This window comes from Aptenodytes patagonicus, chromosome Z (genome assembly GCF_965638725.1).
Source record: "Aptenodytes patagonicus chromosome Z, bAptPat1.pri.cur, whole genome shotgun sequence".
NCBI classification, from domain to species: domain Eukaryota; kingdom Metazoa; phylum Chordata; class Aves; order Sphenisciformes; family Spheniscidae; genus Aptenodytes; species Aptenodytes patagonicus.
In genome coordinates, this window is record NC_134982.1 from 85,209,466 (window position 1) to 85,222,729 (window position 13,264).

The following is a 13,264-nucleotide window of genomic DNA, read 5'->3' on the forward strand; positions in this document are numbered from 1 at the left end:
AGTGAGAGATATATGGACCTTATCCTCAACTGACTTCTTATGGAAAATCCTTGCTACAAAAAAACACGGTAAAGCCACGAGGTGCCTTGGCATTGCTCTCGGCGGCTGAGGATCCCAGTCCATCACATGAGCTTTCCACCAGTGAACATCCCGCTCCTAGACATTGACAGAGACGTGCTGCAGAGTTTCAAAGGTCAACCCATACTCCATAGCAAAATATTTAACTTATGCAGCCTTTTGCAATGGTGTTTCACACAAATGCACTGTCCAGGACGGCACATCTGCAAGTTTAGGAGGACCAAGCTCCTGGGAACAATGTCGACAGGGTGCTTTCCCTCCGTAGACACTTATGAAGCTGACAGAAACCAGTCAGCTGAGGAAGATTTTTAAAGAAAAGGTGGCTATGAGTCATCACACTCTTCCAGGCTGACAATTTTGAAAATAAACCAGAGATGAGGAAAACAGGAGGAAAGGTCATCCTTTAATACACTTTGCCTTCCCATCCCCATCCTCACCACAAACTTACGAGATAGGGAAAGCAATTGCCCCTTCCAGTAGGCATGCAATTATGAAGAGTTTCCTAGAAGACTGCCAGGTGTGGGAATATAGAAACAGAGGAAAATATATAATCTGTAACGATACATCTGCTTGGGGCTTCACCTGTTTGGGAAATATTACATGTGTGTACAATGCTTAAGAAATTGGGTAGTGCTACTACAAAACAAACAGCGAGTTACAGGGATAATAGATAAAGGGTTGTGCCCAAGGTGGTGCCATCATGCCTTGCAGGGATTTGAAGGGGACTAGAGAAGTTAATAGAGTTTATACATCCCGGAGTGCAAGGGTGTAGAGTAGAGCAGAGTATAAACAAGTGATAATAAAGTTTTATATATATGTATATATGTTATATCTAATATAAATAAATAACATTGCAAATTGTCTTACATCATCTTTGATAGACTAATTATTTAGTTACTCGGTAAGTAACTGCAATAATTATTTCTAAAATAATTATTTTGAAATCAATAGCCTTGTTTGGCTATGTAAGTAACATGTTGTCTCTGACTGAGCTAACGCTACTTTTGGAATGAGGCTTTTAACACTCGTGACTATGACTTAAAAGTTTTGTACCGTAAGTGTTTGGTAATATTATTTTAAAATTTTCTGTTACAGTGACTGCTTCCTCCAGTAAACTACTTTCTTAGAATATTCATACACAGAAAAGCGGAGCCAATTACAGTGAATGACTCAAAAACATGAACAAACATTTCTTGACAATGATGTATGATAATCACCAGCCTCTAATGCAGAAGGGAGGTAACAGCTGTAGGCACTGGAAGCCATCTCTGAGGCTTTCAGCATCTTGCAAACAGGGAGGTAAGTCTGTTTGGGTCGGTTTTGGTTTATTCATCGGGTAGATTCTCTACTTGGACTGACTGACCTGCTCTGGGATTGTTGCTGTTAGTTTTGGGAGGCTCAGCCTTGCAGTCGCTTTCATCCTACCTTATGTTGTTGGTGATAGCGGGTGCAAGCAATGTTTAAGTTTTAGCTGTCAAAATCTGATCTTTTTTTATATATGTACAAATATTCATCCAGATGCACACATTTTCATGTTACTGTTATAATGAAATAAACGCATTTTCTCTATTTCTGAAATTTGCAAAAAAAAAATTTGTAATTGAAAAAACATTGTATAAAAGCAAAGGATATTGTTTTCGCACAAGTAGATGCTAACATTTTTCTAAAGGCAGAGGTAGGTTTTTTATTCACAAAATGCTGCTGTTTCCCTATAGTGATGCATAAATGGTAGCCCGGTATTAGCCTGGATTCAAACTGGGCCTTTAACACTTCCACTCTCATTTTTCAGAAGTTCATATTGATGGTGGCTGAGCTATCAACAAAAAATATGGTGCCACGATACTCGGCACGCTAAATGGATTTGGAATTAGTAAACATCCGTCAATGACTTTCCTACTGCTTTAACTTTACACCATGTCTTGAACAGGATATATAAGCAACACAAAATTTTTAACTCTTTGATAAAAAAGAATTTAGTACAGAGAATGAGCTAATACTGAAAATGACATCTCTGAAAATAAGAACCAGCCTTGCAGTCTTCAGACAGACCTCTCCAAGGGTATTCTTGCTGCCCCATGCTTTAAAATGCACCATATTTTGTTGTCTCCTAGTTTTATTTCCATACATACATATATTTATAGCACTCCCACTGTGGCAAAGGGAGTTACATATAGTGCCTAAGGGAAAAAAACCAACACAAGCTTTAAAAAGTTGATTTACGAAAGGAAAGCACACTTAGGTGTGATTCAGGAAACAAAAGGTCTGTTCTCATTTCTTTTCCACTGTGCTCAGAAGAATTCCGCTCATTTTATAGCCTTTATTTCTCAGTATGATACTCCCTTCACAAGTAGCCAACAAATACCCACTTTGCAAATAAAATTCCCGTAGGGTTACAATTTTTGCAGGGCTCCAGGGCTACCAAGCCCACCCCAGCTCCAGACGCAGAGCCCAGCAGCCCCCCCTACCCTGTATTTCACTGCTGTCTCTGCTGCATAACTTGGCGGCAAAGTACGTGTTATCTCTCCCTCCGAGAGCTGCCCACGTACAGGAAAGAGTCTGACCTCGGTTATTGGTTACTCCGTTGGCTCAAATGAAAGAAGCCTGCGCTACAGCTTTGAAGATCTTACCTTCAAATTCCACTGATTGAATAAGTGAGAAAAACAGCATGTGACAGTATCAGAATGGCTTCAAAGGAAGCTTTAATTCTTACACTTCCAAACTTTCAAAAGCTCGACTGCACAATTCTCTTCTAGTGAAACTTTTGGTATATTGACTTACAACAGAACTCCCAACTTACAACTTTCCAAGGTTTTCATGCAAGGAGAAGGGCTTGCCTTTTTATCTTTGCCACATATACTCCAATGCACGACACGTTTTTTCTGTGAAATGATGACAAAAAGAGTGCCTGTTCAAGTAACATGTAGACCCTGGAAGAACTGTAACACCATTTACAACTGATCGTACATATCAGTTAATTAAAACTGAACTGCGTTTATGATGTGAAACAGTAGGTAGAGAAGTGATTTGGGGTTGCTGCTGATACGTATTTTACCATTTGCTTTCATCCTGCTTACTAAAACCTACCCCTTTCAGCACAGGAGATGCCATTTCATCACAGGGCCATTTTGTTTCATAAAGAAGCACAAAAGCAGCAAGCGGTAGGTTGTAGTGGTGGTGGTGGCAGGACCGAGGAAGATGCTGTTGACAGAGCTTTGCTCAGGACCCTTACTTTTCAAAAAACAGTAGCCTTATTTGGGACACATTCAGCTCTCCGTACATGCGCCTATCACAAATTCACCACCAGACTCTGACCTATTTGGCAGAGCCAGAAGAGACATCAGAACGAATGAGTTACCTAGATTAAGCTGGCCTGGATCCAGCCAGCCTAAATTCCACCTAAATCCTTGTGCCTGTCCTTATTATTGGCTGCCTCTAGGTCTTATCTCTGCAGAGAAAGTCAGAACTAGCCCCCACCGCCAGGAACGGGCAGTTCCTGGGTGAGGGCACTCACTTCTCACTCCTGCTCAACTCGCAAAGAAATACTCAAGATTCATTAGGACAGAGAGAAAAAAAGTTAGGAGCAGAATCAGCTGCTCCTGTAGGTATTTTATAGTATTTTAAAAAAGTAAAAAAAAACCTGTTGGTATTATATCAAAAAATCTCTATTCTTCAGAAGATGAACAGGTACCACATCAACTCCAGCCATCTTACTGATTCGTCAGCCCAGCTGAACACAAAATTTGTCCTATCCAAACTCTTTTGCAGGGGCAAGGCAACCTAGATGCTGTTGGGTAGCTTGGTGATTCCTGCTGTATCCTCAGCAGTTAAGATGGGACCACATTGGCATGTAGATGACACTTCGTCAAAGCTTTCCTGATGAACAGTTGCATAGCACTGCAAGGTAATTTGCATTTCTGTGTGTACCCTGTTCTTAAATTAAGGCATTCACACTTTCCAAGAGGCTAAATTTTCACAGGAGGCTGTCTTTTACCATGTTCTAGATATGTTACTCTTCACATTGTTTTTAGCTTGTACCAGAAAAGACCAGCCCCTGAGTTACATATATCCAAGAAAAGACCAAGGTGACTAACAACATCAAAATCAGTCTGAGATCTCACTAATGCTTTCAGAGTGGTGCTACAATTAAAAATGCTGAAGAGATTAAGCATTTTGTTGCATTTTAAATTAATAAAATATTGTTTACATTAAGTAAGAAAATGACAGATCCTTTGTGTTACAGAATAACGTACACTTTAAGAAAGCACCTTGAAACAACATAAGCATTTCATTTACTTCTAGAATTAGCGACCACCAGAAATTAGAGGGGGATGTGCATATATATATGTATAAATACATAGATAATTATGTGCATAATTCCTCTTAATGAGAACTGTGTGTCTTGGCAGCAAGTATGCAATTGAGAGAGTTATTAGGAAATGAGGCAGCATTTGTCTTTAAAAGATGTTAAGACACCTATAAATCTTGCAAGTGTGTCCTAGTACCTAACACATTTATTAACTTCATATTAACTTGTATATACATGAGTTTTGATAACTGAAAGAAACAACTGACAAACTTGTGAAAAACATCTTTGTTCAAACTTTTTCTTAATATGTGTTTAATTTTTGTCATCTGTATTTTTGGAGTCAGGATTTCTTTATTATTAAGAACCTGGATTTTCAACCCCCTGTTTACAGAGCTCCCACTGAAATGAGGTCAAACCTTTGAAGTAAACGGGATTTCTGAACATGAAGGATTTGTGTATTGTTTGCAATGTGTTTAGGGATATTTTAATATGTTATCTGATAATAATTTGAGTGCCCTGATGAAGGTTTTTCAGGTTGCATAAACGGCAGAAACATTTGAAGGTTATTCCTCCTCCCAAAAAAGGTAGCAGAAGCATAATGTACCTATAATATCATTAAAATCATACTGACTTTGTCTTGCTGAAATTATTAGCAGAAGCAGTGAGTATTTCATTTTGTACTACAGACATCTTAACAACCATTCATTATCCTTTTCTATTGTCAACACAACCAATTTTTTAAATACTCTAAAGGGAGAAACAATTAGTGAAAGTTATTACATAATAATTAATATCTTTCCGAGACCAGACTGTTATCCAAAGTGAAGAGGGCATACATAATTTATGTAACCTCAAGGAAGCAGAACGAGACAGATATACCTCAGACCTGGGCGTATTTTCTGCTGCTTTTGAGCTACGAACATTTAAAGAAAACTTTTCAGAAGATCATTCCACAGCAAGCAAATTAGTTTTCATGCATATCGCTCGGCAAATCATACTTGCCTTACTTATGTGTGTACGTCCCAGTAGGGCTGATTTTGCCCTCATTTTATGTCAGGCTCACCCTGATACAAAATTATTGTAACCAAAACCTCTTCTGGTGTACACCAGGTTAAAGGAAAGCAGAATTTGAGTGTTTTTTTCTAGCAGGAGGCTTAGGCCTGAGCAGTATCAAACCATATAACATTAACTGCCTACATTCGCATTTTAAATTGTCTGATTTTCCTCTAGTGGAGTCTCTCAGGTTGTAAAGGCTCTACAAATTAACCAAAATTGACAACCCTTTTGTATTTGCCATTACACTGTGTATTGTTTGGTAAATAACTAGTTAGTTAATTTTCAAGAAGGTGCTTCATCGTGGCAGAAGTCTGGGCTATCACTGTTAATAAAGCCTGCCCATCACCTAGAGAAGCTTTTGTCTCCACCGACTAAATATCCCTCAAAAAGGACTTTATGTTTACCGTGCCTCATAGGGTGATGATGTCCCCAGGTTTACCCGTTCTCCTGGCTTTTTTTTCAGCTCCAGGCATGTGGAACTTTTGCCAGGGTTGACATTGTCAATGCACGGTCAGCTGGACATACATCACTTTGGATTTCTTGCCTTTCAGCAGTATTACCTCAGATTGGTAGAGGAGACCTCATGCTGCTCTAATTCCAGGAATAATTCCAAACAGACATCTCAGCCGTTCTCCTCAGGAAGATAGGTCACTAGCCATACACCGCTCTGAAACATAGAATTATTAAGTGCATTAGGAAAAGATGTTTGCTGTAAAATGTGCTCATTTTGTGCTCATTTTTCTACTTTAAATAAAACTTTAAAGGACAAAACTTCCTCTCTGATTCTATGTGCACTACACTGATGCAGATGTGCACTCACCTACCAAGAGAAGATGAATCATTCATTTTACAGGTAGCATGACACAGAAATAATAACACAATAATGTTTCGGATATTTTGCTCTTTAACATTCTTGTCATAACAAATTCATTTATACTAGAATAAAAACACAAATGAATTAGTAACATCAAATGTCCTAGGTATACAAACAACACTGGAAAACCCCTAGCTTTAACCCCAGTTCTGATAATACCTTGTACCTGTAAACTCTTTACCTCTGTGTATACCTCTATGCCTGTGAAAAGGGAATAAAAAGTTAATTTACTCTTTGCCACAGTGACTGATTGTGAGGCTTATTACCTCAAAGTAGGTATACTGTTTTAAGGCATTATGTAATTGGCACTGCCATTAGTGGAGGTTCATGCAATAAATCTCTTTTAGAAATATATTTGCTGGGCATAAAATCAGCTTAGAGCATGAGTAATTTATAAGACAATTTTGCAGGGCTGAGCAGCATCTGTTTAGCTCAGATATTTTTTGTACAGGGTTTGGTACCATTTTAGCAGCTGAAGCCCCAAACTACCTGTGTCTAGCCAAAGAGACCAGAATAAATTATTTTTCAAGTGCACAGACGCAGGCAATCTAGATATTCTGGGCTACACTGAAACTGTCCCATTGTGTCTTGAGTTCATATTTGAGCTGGGACTTCCTTGATCATTTCCATGGCCCAGGTGATAGTTTGCAGCCTGATTCTGGTCTGAAACAGCCTCACTGCTCCATCACCAGAGAGCATCACACATAGGACAGTGGCTGACTCGCGCCTTCAGGCAGCCAGGACAGGGCAGATCAAGCCACTGGCACAATACTGAGTTCTGCTCTCACTAGGGTAAGTACCCAAAGACCCACACAACGCTTGTCTGCCTTTAGCACTAGACCTAAAATATCAGTAGTCTTGCAGGCAGCCCCTGCAGAACTGGGAAAAAGGGATGGAGGCTTTGGTTCAGGCACGTGGGCACCCAACTTCCAGTGGCGTGTCCCTCTGAGGGCACCAAAACTCCTTTCCAAATGTGACTGTGTCCATCCCACACACATAAAGCAGAATTGCATCAAGACATGCTCCAAAGCAGACCAGGTAAATAAAAGAAGGAAGCAGGCTACTGAAATGCACCTGCAAACTAGCTCTGGTGTTTCAATGAAAAATACTCAGGCATGATGAAAGTCTTTATATAGGGAGCCATGAAGTCTGGTAGATATACTCTACTCCTAGAGAAAGTTTTGGGTTCTCTGTGATTTAGAAAAACCACATGCTTCTATTTCCTCATCTGGAAAGCAAGAATGATACCTTCCTCTGGAAAGAAGTTCGAGAAGCACACTGAAAAGCTGACATAGGAGAGCTAAGAATAATTAATATCCTTACTTTTGGTGTACTGGGGACAGATTTGTATGTGAGTAGCAACTTTATACAAGAAAGCACTTGTCACTTTTGGTCCATTGCAGCATTTTTAACACAGGAAAGCATGGAATCACGTATTTGTGTAGGATAGATTGTTCTTCCCCACTTTGTAGATGCAACAGTGTCCTTTTTCCTCCCGTACTTTTAATTTTCCCCTTTCTGAGGTCATTTCCTTGTTGTCCTTCAAGTTAGTTAGATTAGCTCCATTCACATATAGTTAATCAGCACACACAGAATCAAAAATATTACTGTTAATTGTGGCCCAGCATTGAGCACTAAAAAGACATAGTACAGAGATAAAAATTTGCAGGAAAATTTAGGGTTGAGAAATATTCTTTTTAGAGTTTGGATTAATCTAAGTGATGTGAGAGAGTACATCTTTTCCAGCATTCATTAGATAAAATTATCAGGACACGTAACATTACACGTGAATATTGCCTTAACGTAATAATTCTATGCTTTGTATGACTGGGTAAAAAATACACTTCTAATACAAGCAGTGCTGAGTTATTTTATGACTGTGGTTAGCACAGGTTGCCATTCTGAAGTTGTGACAAAGTTCAGACTGTCTAAAGAAAAGAGAGCTGGAAAGACATTTATCATTTATAACTTCAAGACAGTACCATTCGTAACCTCAAGACATTCAACGAAGCTAGGTAAAATACCTTTTTTCAAATTTCAAAGATATGTAAGTGTAATATAAGCAAAGACATCCACTATCTATATCCTCCAGATATTGCCATTCTCTGAAGTTAAGTAAATTTGTTTTGCATTTTAGAAGTATGTAAGTATATAAAGTACAAAAGCACGTTTTTGTAGAAAACATTTCTCAGAAATGCTTTGCTAATCATTTTAAAAACATAGTCATTGCTGGCTTTTTTTTTGCCTTAAAAAATTAATCACATCCAAAAACTGCATTACACATTTAGGAGCTGCTAATCCTTCACCATACTAATTTGTCTCCATATTAGATTAAAGTTTCTTACCCGTTGGCTCTGTCTTTCAGGTTGTGTCAGGTTGCAGGGCAAGACATGTTTGTTGCCTGTGTTTGCAGAACTGCCGTAAGAATAATGCATTGTACATTTCTGATGTAGCTATTTCATAAGGTCACCTCCCCCGTTTGAGTTCAATGGCATGACTAATGCACGTGAAGTTAAGCATGTGCGTTAGGCCCTGAGCCAGCAAACATTAGCACAGGGGCAGGGAAGTGAATCCATGCAGAACCCCGCTCCTTTCAGCACGGGAACACGGAAACCTGCCACTGTTGGAGCCAAAGGGTTTACAGGACAGGGACCTCTGAAAGCAATTAAAACACAAAAACATTTCAGCTCTGCTTGCATAACAATGCCATTAAACAAACAAACAAACAGGCAAACAAAAAGCTGTTTTCTCCATTTTACTTGGTTTCCCGGTACTGTCATTGCAAATAATAACAAAACTATGAGATTGCGTTCTTTATCATCTGTCACTCAAAATGGGAAACAGCCAGCTATACTTTATATTGAAAAACAAAGGACCGTTCAACAGGAGCATTCCAAACTAACTCACTCTTTGGAAAATAGCTTGGAAATGCAGGTTAAATCACAAACATGCTATTCTGTTATTTTATGTTTATCCTTCTTAGATAATCCCTACCAATATATCAGTCTACACAGAGCACTTTCTGACTGCAGTCCTCACAAACGTGCTCCAGTGTCCTACTCCTGAAAATAAATTATTATCTCATTGGAGTAAATGCTTCTTCAGGCTGAGCTGTGATGGGGTTACACGTGTGCAAGCGCTATCCATAGTGACACACAGATGTGACTAAAAGGCCTTTTAAAGGGAATTCAACAAACAAGACCTCAGTGCTGCAATATCTGTGTTTAATGTTATGCATGTGAGTCACCTAACAACCCTGAAGGGGATTCTTGCATGCATAAGTATTTGCAAAATGGAAAATGACATATTTTTGATGCACAAGAAGGAACAGAATGGAGTTTATGTCTCAATCTCTTCTAGCTGTTTGGGTTTTTTTTTCCACTAATTCACATTATTCTTAGTCTTTAGTCTGGTGACTTAAACTATATAACCAAGACAATAGGGCTGATTTGGGTTCATTCTCTCTACCAAAAAATAAAAAGGAAAAAAAGGGAGAGACAGAAGGAAATTGGGACCATTCAATAGATCAGCAGATACATATGGTTAAGAAATTTCAAAGCTGACCTTTTATATGTTTATACACATAAGTGTAATGTGTATATGTATACACGTTCACATATGTACACATTAGCCAGGTATATGCTAGGTTCCAAAATACTAGAATTTCTCTCTGATGTAAAGGAGAGAATGATACATACAAAAAGACTTATTCCACTTACTGGCAGCATTTAAGGGATTGCTAACTTTTTGTGACATGCATATGTGATTCTCCTGCTATGTACCAAGTGAAGAAAATTAAGTTTCTAATAATTTTTCTTTAGAGTATGCAAATCAATTTCTTGAAAAGTTAAATTCTTATTACAACTTCAAACTTCTAAAATGCAGTGCAGTCAAAATCAGTATTTCCCAACAGATTCTCAGGCTTTTTAAACTATGTGTTTATAAAGCTCCTTGACTAAATATGAAAACAATTTTTAAAACTTGATTAAGGTCACCCAAAAAGACTGTCTTTTATTAACAATTTTAGCTGCAAGTGACATGTAACAGATCCTAGCAAGACAGAAATTATAAATAAGCTGGAACTGCGACTGTTAGAAATGCAAGCCTGTAGTTTTTAAGCCCGATTTTTTTAAAGAAAAATTTGAATATTTTCCATACCAAAGGAAACAACTTTCCCATTTCAATGAAGACATTAAAACAGCCCTGTCCAGGCCGCTTCGCAAGGGGCATTCCAACACCAGCAGGTTCAGGAGAGAGTTATATGACTCATATCTCCATCCCCAGGACAAAAGCCCCTTCAGCATCCTCCTGTACGTCAACACCCTGCTACTGCTGCCGCAGACACTGAGTCTCCTTTGGAGCTCGTTCTTGCTCTGACAGCAGCCTCAGGCCCTCGCTGAGCTCCCCGTCTCCAGTTCACATTTCCACGGCCTTGCAACCGCCCGGCTCCCGGTGAGCCCTGTTACCCAGGAGATCCATCCGTCACGCACCGTGCATCCTCTCCCACCACGCCTGCTCGAAACGGTCCCCCTCGTACTCTCTGGCTTGGCCCATCCTCGATTTGCCCTCCCTCTGCACAGCTCCTCTGTACATGGGCACGACCAGCCCCCTGCCGCGAGCCCATTAATGACCCCCAGGACATGATGCAAGGCACGCTCCTGAACTCGCCCTTCCCAGGTGATGCTCACGGGTGTTAGTGATGTGACAATTATCCCACCGCCACTACCGCGGTGTGCTGTGGGCAACGGCTGCGTGATTAGATGCCTTCCCGGCCCAGAAGTGACACGAGTACCGCTTTTATTAGCAACACAACCCATTCCAGCAATTCCATCAAGTTATCAACACTGACTCTTGTTTTAAATATTTTTGTTCTTCCTCCCAGATTCTGTGTCGAAACATCCCTCCTTTTCATTCCAACTTTCCAAAATGCATTTTCAAGATGGCTTTGCAAATAATTCCTTCAAGCACCTGTGCCACTTTCTGTAACTTCGCTTGTCTGCTTACTCCAAAAATGCAAGATAAGTGATCTTAAAACCCCTGAAAATAGTCTCAACTCCTAGTGATATGACTGATCTTATTTTTTTACTATTATTTCTACAGTAATATTAACAGCAAAATAATACAAAGCATAGATAATTGCTGTAAGGAAAAACAAGCATTAATGTATTAATGCTTGAAAATCTGGTTTCCAGAAGTTCTGTGTGCTTCCATTTATTTCAGCAGCAAGAATGAGTGCTTATCATTTCTGAAAACACGGATGACAGTGGACAAGAAGTTTGAAGTAAGATTTTCAATGCAATTTGGTGGGGCCGGGGGGGGAAGCTGTGCTATCTTTGGTTTGCCACAGAATGTCATCAAATCACAGTCTTGAGAAATACTGTATCTTTTCTGTGTAGGATGGAAGATGCTAAAAATTTCATCAGTCGTGTGTTCTCTACCGCAAAACTTCAGTAGCAAAATATTGCCAAGTTGCAAATAACGTTAAAATAAAGGACTGCACAGGAAAAGTTTATAATATACTCAGGAGCTCCTGTAAAAGCACAGATTGTACCAAGGAAACCAGATAAAATTTTAAAAGTTGTAACCACTAGGCTAGGAAAAGAGCTGTTCAGTAACACAAGGATGTGTACTTATCTGTAGTCAAACAGAGTGCTCATATTTCATAAACTAAGTGAAGTTGGGCCATGTCAGTGACTGAGATAAGAGATAGGTGATACCAGAGGTTGTTTTTATGCACCAGCAGCTGGCATGCTTCTGCATAAGTGAGCACTGAAGTAAAGATTCAAGTGAGCAGTCAGTTGTACTACTGCGCCAGAAATATGTCTTTGCTGAGAACAAAATCCAGGTCCTACCACGCTGTTGGTTAAAAAAAAAACATAATGAATTGTATGAAAGTCACCAGCCGGTATGAATGTCACCACCCAGTATGAATATACATAGTACTCTGAGTTTTTCCTATTCACCCAGTACTTAGATGAATTATAAGCTTAAAGTTCATGTTTTGATTTCATGAGAATGCGTTTTAAGACACACGAATTTTCCCATCACAGAGTCCATTGCAAATGTTGACTCAGATTTTGCAGTTGCTCACAGGATCCCACAGCCGACAAATCAATCCCTATTCTGATCCGCTTACTAGACTCAAACATCTTTGGGGAGGGTAAAAAACAATCAATGTTTAATCAGATAAAGTAAAAAATTGGCCCTTTCTGCGGTGCGATGCAACAGTCTGGAGGAGAATAACTCTTCAGTGATTGATGACGAACTCCTGTGCGAAGGGTCTGAACGCTGGATAGACCCATTCCCATAAGAAGGTGGTGATTCCATGCAGCTGAGTAGTAGGATCTAGTAGGCGAAGAAACACAACCAAGAATGTATGTGAAAAAACCAAAAAGATGTGGTTCTTACCTGGCAACGTATTTGGCAATGGAGAGTTTGTGTTTGCACGGGATTTTCTCTCATTGTGACTATGCTTCTCATTTTTCAAAGAAATAATATCAGTCATTTTTAAAATAAGTATGAGCAGTTTGGGATAAATGGAGGAATACAAGCTCACCTTCTCAGTTAAGAGTCTGTAGAAAGGCATTAAGGCAGCTAGGAACTATGGCAAGAGAGGTTTCTATACTCCGTATCATCACACCTAAAACTAAGTTTATAGAGGAAAGTTTTGATATAAATTTTCTGTAGGCTCAAAGAAAAGAGAAAGATAAGTAACAAAGGTGTTAAGGTGCACTATTTTACCAAATTCACTTTCGAGTAATCATGATTTTGCTGGAGGCTGATTTATGAGTGGGTAGATTTGGCAAAAATCTCAAAGCACAAGACCTTAAAAAAAATTAAAAATTAAAACAATTTTTTTTTCATTAATGAAATAAATTACAAAATTGTGTATTTTGTTAACATTTATTTCATAATCTAAGGACACAAGAGAATTCTGGTATACAAATAAC

General features: G+C 39.1%; 1 long non-coding RNA gene across 4 annotated transcripts in view; it reads right to left on the reverse strand.

Annotated features, from left to right (window-relative positions):
- Window positions 1–13,264, reverse strand: part of LOC143172371 (uncharacterized) — a 126,402-nt gene that overhangs the window by 66,190 nt on the left and 46,948 nt on the right. For all 4 annotated transcript variants that reach the window (XR_012997338.1, XR_012997337.1, XR_012997339.1 and 1 more), the window contains one exon: window positions 6,001–6,107. This is a non-coding gene — a long non-coding RNA (uncharacterized LOC143172371). The remainder of the gene's footprint in view (window positions 1–6,000; window positions 6,108–13,264) is intronic.